The 8,199-nt window shown below is 43.9% G+C and overlaps 1 non-coding gene across 1 annotated transcript; it reads left to right on the top strand.

The window, feature by feature from the left end:
* The first annotated feature begins 2,792 nt into the window (after window positions 1–2,792).
* Window positions 2,793–2,864, top strand: trnah-gug (transfer RNA histidin (anticodon GUG)). Its single transcript has one exon. It is a non-coding gene; the product is annotated as a tRNA-His (tRNA).
* The last annotated feature ends 5,335 nt before the right edge of the window (window positions 2,865–8,199 follow it).

Genomic DNA, 8,199 nt, shown 5'->3' with positions numbered 1-8,199 from the left:
TAACCGCAGCATCAGCACAGACAGAACAGTATGAATGTGAAAGAGATTGATAGATTGGGCATTGCCTCAGAGAAATGGGGGGAGGGACGGAAAGGAGGCTTAATGATCGTGGGAAGGAGAGAAACCTCCGACAACGGGTGTGTTTCAATCCTGATATATGACACGCAGAGATGTAAGAGAGCGGAATTTGAAGGTAAAATAATTAATTTCTTAGCTTGTGTCACAGAAAGGACAACGGAGAGAACACTTAGTGCCGTGATTTGTTTTCAAATCGTGGTTGCTGTGGTCACAATGCAAAATACCGACAACCACGATCACAGTAACCACAGAACAGGATGCTTGCAAGCAGCAATAAGTATACTAGCAGAGGAAATGTTCGGAAGAACAGCAAATGTACAATATCCGTACTCAGCAAACAGTGACAGACATGTGGGACCTGAGAATGAGCTGAATCTTTCAGTTCGATGTCCTCAGAGGCTGGAGAGATCACTTGAATAAGAACGTTGAAAGATGGGATTGATCGATTTCGACAAAACATCAAAGACTCGGGGGACAGGACAGTATATTGTTGAAATGCATGCTTCAATAGCATTTTAGCTTAACATCGGCACAGCCGCCCAGATCCAACCGGAAATAGGGATGGGAATCAGTGCGCAGAGTTACCAGTGATGCAATAGGTGAGCGTGTAATGGTACAGAGGCTCAAGAAATTCCTCGGTTGAATGTGCTCCTGCTCAAAGGAATGGTTGTCCCCGTTTATACGATCATAGCGATTTCCGGTGCATCTTTCTAAGACAGCTGAGTGGCACAAGTGGTGCGTGTTGAGCCCTTAACTTTGCAATGGTGGGTTTAAAAGATGATTTTGCTGTTTGGATCTGTGTTTCCGACACTGGCGGTGGCAGCTACATTTGCTCGCATCAGCTCAGTATCAGTTTCTTCCACACAGTCAAGCCTTCAACCAGGAGAAGTTGGTGTTGGATGATATTTTAAACTAGTCATCCTTGGGGGTTGGGACACGGAAACGGTGATGTTTACGTTCGACTAATAAAACTTGAAATACAAGCCTGACCTCAGGAACAGAGATCATGACTTTAAGCCATACTCTTTATGTTGTACCAAAATGCAATACCTTCCATTTATCCAGATTGAACTCCATGTTACATTTTTCAGTACAACGACTCATTGGATTAAGATCCTTTTGAAACTTAGATAATCTTCCTCACTGTCTACAATTCTGGTGTCGCCTGCAAACCTATGAAGCATGCCAGCTGTGAGTTCCAGTGTTTTCTCATATAGATCAATGATTCCTATTTACTTGTAGTGGCCGTGATTTAGCAGTGTGCAGATCATACAACAGTTCGTCATGCAATTAACCATGAGGAAGAAAGCTGCAGACTACAGGGAGATACCAAACAATTGGAAATAAAAATGGTGAAAGCAATTCATTCCAGGGAATTGGGTGATAGTGAAGCAAAATTAAACTTCAAACTAGCTGCCCCCGCTCCAGTTGCAGCACTCAGCTGTCTCAGCAAGATGCACTGTAGATTGCTGTTATTATAAACGGGAACAGATTTTTCCTTCTGCCCCGCCTTTGACCAGAAGCACTCCCAACCTCGGAATTGCTTGCGCCTATAAACCATCATAGAAACCGTGCATTCTCCGTTGATTCACTTGAACCATCGAGTATCTGTGCGACCTCATTCCCATCTCAATTTCAAGTTGCATCTTCGCGACTGCGCCACTCAGTTCCTCTGATTCTGGGGCTGGGATCTGGGACTATGTGGCAGCAGTGGTTACTGCCTTGTGTGGGGAAACTCGAGAAGTAACCGATGTTAAACTGCATTGCTATTGAAATATGCCTTTCAACAAAAGCTTGGTATAAACAATGACTGCAGATGCTGGAAACCAGATTCTGGATTAGTGGTGCTGGAAGAGCACAGCAGTTCAGGCAGCATCCGAGGAACAGTAAAATTGACGTTTCGGGCAAAAGCTCTTCATCAGGAATACAGGCAGAGAGCCTGAAGGGTGGAGAGATAAGTGAGAGGAGGTTGGGGGTGGGGAGAAAGTAGCATAGAGTACAATCGGTAAATGTGGGAGGGGATGAAGGTGATAGGTCTGGTGGGAGGGTGGAATGGGTTGGTGGAATAGATGATAGGCAGGTAGGACAACACAGGAGAAGTCATGGGGACAGTGCTGAGCTGGAAGTTTGGAACTATGGTGAGGTAGGGGAAGGGGAAATGAGGAAACTGTTGAAGTCCACATTGATAACCTGGGTTGAAGTGTTCCGAGGTGGAAGATGAGGCATTCTTCCTCCAGGTTTCTGTTGGTGAGGGAGCGGCGGTGAAGTAGGCCCAGGACCTCCATGTCTTCGGCAGAGTGGGAGGGAGATGTGAAATGTTGGGCCACAGGGCTGTGTGGTTCATTGGTGCGGGTGTCCCAGAGATGTTCCCTAAAGCACTCTGCTAGGAGGCGCCCAGTCCCCAAATGTACAGGAGACTGCACCGGGAGCAACAGATACAATAAATGATATTGGTGGATGTGCAGGTAACAAAAGCTGCACTGTCCCCGGAGTCCTTGTTGTTTTGGAGAAATATATTTATCTCAGCCCTCAACACATTAATGATGGAATTAACACAGCCACTGGGGAACCGATGTTAAACAGTCAGACCATTCTGAGTTCCCACATATCTGCTACTGTTCGCTAAGCACTGATAGTATGCATTTGGTGCTCTGCCTAACATTCCTTATAATACTGTACTTAGAGCATGCACTCGTTGTGTTCGTCTGTGGTGTGCTGTGATCGTATAGTGGTTAGTACTCTGCGTTGTGGCCGCAGCAACCTCGGTTCGAATCCGAGTCACGGCACTAATAGCTCTGTGTGTCCCTGCCTTTTGTGAAATACAAAGGAATCAGTTGTTTCAAAGTTTTGATTTTCTCCAAGGTGATTTTTTTCCTCCAAGTTCTGCTCGCTCACATCTCTGTGTTTCATATGTCAGAATTCAAATCCACCCGTTCTCAGAGATTTCTTCCCTCCTACGATCAGTAACCGAACTTTCCATCCCATACCCCCATTTCATTAATTTGGAGATGCCGGTGTTGGACTATGGAGTACAAAGTTAAAAATGACCCAACACCAGTTTATGGTCTTACAGGTTTAATTGAAGCACTAGCTTTCAGAGCGCTGCTCTTTCCTCATGTGTTTGCGGAGTCATTTCCTATTTCATTGAGGCATTGCAGAATCTAATACAGACTCTCCCATTGATACCGATCAGTCTGTGTGGCTGGGGTCACTGTTGCTGGGTGAACATGCCCCAAACCCACCATCGGGACCTGCAGACCATTTGATCCATTTAGTTACCACTGCTGTGAGATCAATACTCATGTAGCAGCTTTTACTGATACGGACCAGATATTATTGGGGTTGGGGGGGTGGGGGGCAAGCTCAGGAAAATGGCACAGAACAGTATCGGGGAAAAGCGACTTCATTGGATAAGATCAGTTTCACTGCTTTTCTGCAATGGCTGAGCGCTATTACCACTGAAACTGAACTGTTAATTCAGACACCAGGTACCTGGGTTTCACTCCGACCATGCTAGGTGGTAGAATTGGGATTCAATGAATATCTGGAATTAAGAATCTAATAACTCCTATATATCCATGTTCAATTGATGAAAAAAAACAAAACTATCTGACGTCATTTAAGGAATGTAACAGCCATTCTTACCTGCTGGGGCCTCCATGTGACTCCAGAATCACGACAATACGGTTGAGTCTCAACTACCCGCTGTGCAATTTGGTATAGCAATCAATACTGCCGAGCCAGCGACGCCCTCATACTGTAACAGAATAGAAAAAAACAGTTCATTAGGCCCCAGCTAGATTACTGTGTGCAGTTCTGCAATTCAGAGTACTGCATGGATGTGATCGCACTGGGAACGTTGCAGTAGAGATTCACTGGGATATTGTCTGGGCTGAAGAGTTTCAGTTGTAAGGAGAGATTGGACAGACTGGGGTTGTTTGTCTCCGAGCAGAGGAGATTGGAGAAGACATGACTGAGATGTACTAAATACTGAGGGATATGGATAGGATAGACTGAAAGAAGCGTTTCTTATTGATGGAGAGATCGAACACTGGGGCCAAGAGATTTCGGGAAAAGGCAGAAAGGTTTGAGTAGATTTGCGGAAAGGGTCAGGGAGGCGGAAATCATTCTAACCTTAATAAAAAACTTGAGATGTTGATTTGCGATGCCAAAACATGTAAGATCATGGGCTAAACGATGGAAAACTTGATTCAGGTCGTTACGCAGTTGTGTTTGACAAGTGCGGCCACAACAGGCTGAAGGGCCTCCTTCGACGTTGTTGTCCTCCACAGTATCGTGGTTCGTGTCCCCACCTGTCACAGGGCTCAATAATCCGCTGGGGGCATCGTAAAGGTTTTAAACCTGTCGCTCTGTTCCCCAGTGAAGGTTATTCATGGCTGGCCTTGCATTCTCGATGGGACATGTTTCAGGAAGGACAGTGCTGTCTGAATCATTTGGGGAAGTACTGCAGCTCCTGGGGAGACAGAGTGTCAGTGAAAGTGCAAACACGTAACTTCAGCAAACTGCACATTGTGTTTGTGTTGCAATCAAAACCATTATATAGAGTTGTTCCTGACTGATGTGTTTCATTTAAAGCAGGAATCTGAGGAAGAAAACAGAATGAACCCATTCAGATCTGAGTGCAGAAACATTTCCAGCAGAACTACTGAGGTTGTACAGCGTAGAACCGCCTTTGGATGTATTGAATTCGGGTTGATGGGCGCAGCTTGCTTTCACTAGGCGGGGTTGCCAGTGTGTAAAGCCATTACACATGATTCAGATAGTGTTCAATGTGATGTTACATTTGATCAGTGGTTCGCACTGCTCTGAAGTCTGTAGGTTAGGTGGATTGGTCATGTAAATGGCGCTCATCTGTCCAGGGAGTGAACTCAGTAAGTTCAGTGAATTAGCCAGGGGTAACGCAGTGATAAGGTCAGCAGTCACAAGTTGCCAGGTTTTATTCCACCAGGTTTATTTGAAATCCCAAGCCAGAGGTCTGCGGGGATAGAGACGGGAGCTAGGTCTGGTTGAGATGCTGTTCATAGTCTCCCGACAGACCCGATTGACTCAACTGTACTTTCTGCAATGTAGGGAATCGGTGATTCAATTAGAGAGGACACTTCCAGCGTTTACTGTGCTGCTAAGACATTGGAGACGATGCTGACAGCATTTAGTGGGGATAGAGTTTTATTTATTTGTGTTTTGGAAAATTTGAAACTAAACCAAGGAAAACCGAATGGAAGTTTTCCAGAGTATTTGAGGTTTGGAGAGAGTAAATATGTGGCAAATTCACTTTTTCAAGTTCATAAATTTCTGAAAGTCAAGATTTCAAAACCATCGATGTAGGACAAAGAAATAATGGGGGCAGAATTTCTGTCACTCAGACAATCTGTTTCCAAAATATTTGGAAAGGCACATTGAGAGACACACAAGCAGTGAGTTTCAACAGGAGAGAGACAGCCTGTGGCCAGGTAAAAGTGTAAAGGAGGATGGAGGGCGTAGAAGGTGCGAGGAAACAATATCTAATTTGGATGACTTCAGATGCAAAGAAATATCGGAAATGTCTGCAGCTGAGTAAGATTCAGCAAAAAAACTCAGTGTTTTTTAAACGATTTCTATTAATATTCCACATGAAGCATAATAAATGGAACTGAGCAGATTTGGTATATTGTCAAGGAAAGCTATTCCATAATGAATAGGAAGTGACCCGTCTCTTGGAGATCGATTTCCTGCTTTAATCCCATGCCTTAAAGATGGGAGGAGGAACGCCATGATTTTGGGTTCATTTGATACTCATTGAAATCTGCCAATGTAACTGAGCATCAAAACTGCCATCTTGTTTTGTAGTTCAACATTCTGTTTTTCTCATCAGTATTTTCGTTCAGCTGAAATAAATTCGGAGCAAAATTGAATTCAACATTGAACGTGGACGATCTTGCTCTTGCCCTTCATTGCACCGGAGATTTGTGAGAAATCGGTACCTCATCAAAGTCGAAGTAAAGCAATTTGATACTGTTGTAAGTTACATTGGGATAATGAAATGGAGTGCAAACGTTTCTTTTCTCCTTTCATTCCATCTTGACATTCTATGAATTTATGTCGAATGAAAGGGGAACAAATAAGGAAAGATCGAGTGCAATAGTTTATCCAGTGGGATTGTGAATTTTAATGTAATACTCCACACAAAGTTCTGATCAGTAATTTAAACAGTCAATTGAATTGGAACCGCAGAAAACTTTTCCAATGAAACGAATCTTTCATTCTTTCACAACCTTTTGCTGTGTGAATCATACCGCGATCCATCATACAGCGTGATCACCAAGTTGGCAACAATATTAGATCCACCAATTTTCTTTAGCAATCACAACATCTGCACATACCCATCTGCGGTGTGCCCAGTGCCATTTGTTGTATCCAGGCCCCAACATATTTCCTGGTCATGAACTTATGAGCATACTTCCTGATCTATCTGATCAGATTGAGAAACCTTTTCTATCACTTCATCCCCTCCCCTCAGAATTCTAAAGGTATCAATTAAATAAGGCGTTAGACCAAATGATGTTGGATTGGAAGACGGACATTCAGCGCATCGAGTCTGCTCCACCATTCAACGAACTCATGGCTGATCTGATAATCCTCAACTCCATTCTCCAGCATTGCCTCGACAAAGCTTTATCATCTTTCTGGTTAAATATCTGTGTGGCACAGTTTGAAAATACACAACAATTCAACTTCAACAACAATTTCGGCAAGGAGTTCCTTCGATTTACTGGCCCCTGAGCAAAGAAAATGCCGCATAGTCGTGTGCGGCCCGGTGGCAAAGTGGTTAGCGCTGCTGCCTTACAGCGCCAGAGACCCGCGTTCAATTCCTGCTTCAAGTGACTAGCTGTGTGGAGTTTGCATGTTCTCCCTGTGTCTGCGAGGGTTTGCTCCGATTCCCTCCCACAGTCCACAAATGTGCAGTTTAGATGAATGGGCCATACTAAATTGCCTGCAGGTGGGTCGGTGCAGACTTGTTGGGCTGAAGGGCCTGTTTCCACACTAATCTAATTTCTGAACTAACCAGGCAATATCTCATTCTGCTTTCCTCCGACCAGAGGGTGAACCACCAGCCCATAACTACCCTGTCAATGAACATTTATAAATGTGATTATAGAGCTCCCCTCCGTCTTCTTTGTTTCAAAGAGAATAATCCCAGCCTTTCATTCCACGAAGCTCCATTTTCTCCAGTGTTGACAACATGCTCATTAATCTCTGCTGTCCCTGCAGCGTCCTTACATATTTTTTACGGCAGGCGGAGACATTTATGCAAAGAAACGGTTGGAATTTCAAGCACAGAGGGGAATTGGAACTTGAAATCAGGCAGCGACTGGAATCAGATTTTCCACACAAGGACGAGATAGAGTAATGAACACTCCGACAAATGAGAATCTAATCATATTTCATTGACATTCAATAACTTTACTGTAAACAAATTACCCCGTGCAGTCGTCCACAGAGCTATTATTTCGGGGGAAAAAAACTTATAGAAACTGGCGACATAAACACTTTGACAACAACATGTTCTTGAGGCATTTTTTGATTATAAACTCAACTCATTGTTCTGTGAATCCTACATCTTTTGCAAGGCACAAATGAGACGTTAATATAACTCTCTCCATTTGCCTAGATGGGTGTAACTTCAATAACAATTAAGGAACTGGACACCGTCTACGACAATGCAGTCACTTGTGTGTACCCTCTTCAACACCTGCAATATTCATTCCCTTCACCGCTAAGGCGCAATTGCAGCAGTGTGCACCAACTATAAGATGCACTGGAGTAAGTCATTCGGGCATTTTTGACAACCTTCAAAGCTCAACAGCTGTACTAACGATAAGGACAAGGTTGGAAGATGCAACGAAACGCCACCATTTTCAACTTACCCTCCAAGGCCCATAGCACCCTGAGGTGGAAAGGAATCAGTGAGAAAATCATTGCTAAAACGGTCTTGATGGGCAAAGTTGCATACTTCAGCCTTCCATCTTTTGTCTTACAATTTTAAGAAAAATGTTGATTTATGCCATGACCAGACTTGTGCTCAGTCCTTTAGCTGTTCCCTAAACTGGTGGTTGCTAAAGT

Source organism: Chiloscyllium punctatum, chromosome 52 (assembly GCF_047496795.1).
Source record: "Chiloscyllium punctatum isolate Juve2018m chromosome 52, sChiPun1.3, whole genome shotgun sequence".
Classification (NCBI taxonomy): Eukaryota; Metazoa; Chordata; class Chondrichthyes; order Orectolobiformes; family Hemiscylliidae; genus Chiloscyllium; species Chiloscyllium punctatum.
The sequence above is the reverse complement of the archived record's forward strand: the minus strand, read 5'-3'. Positions and strand labels throughout refer to the sequence as shown.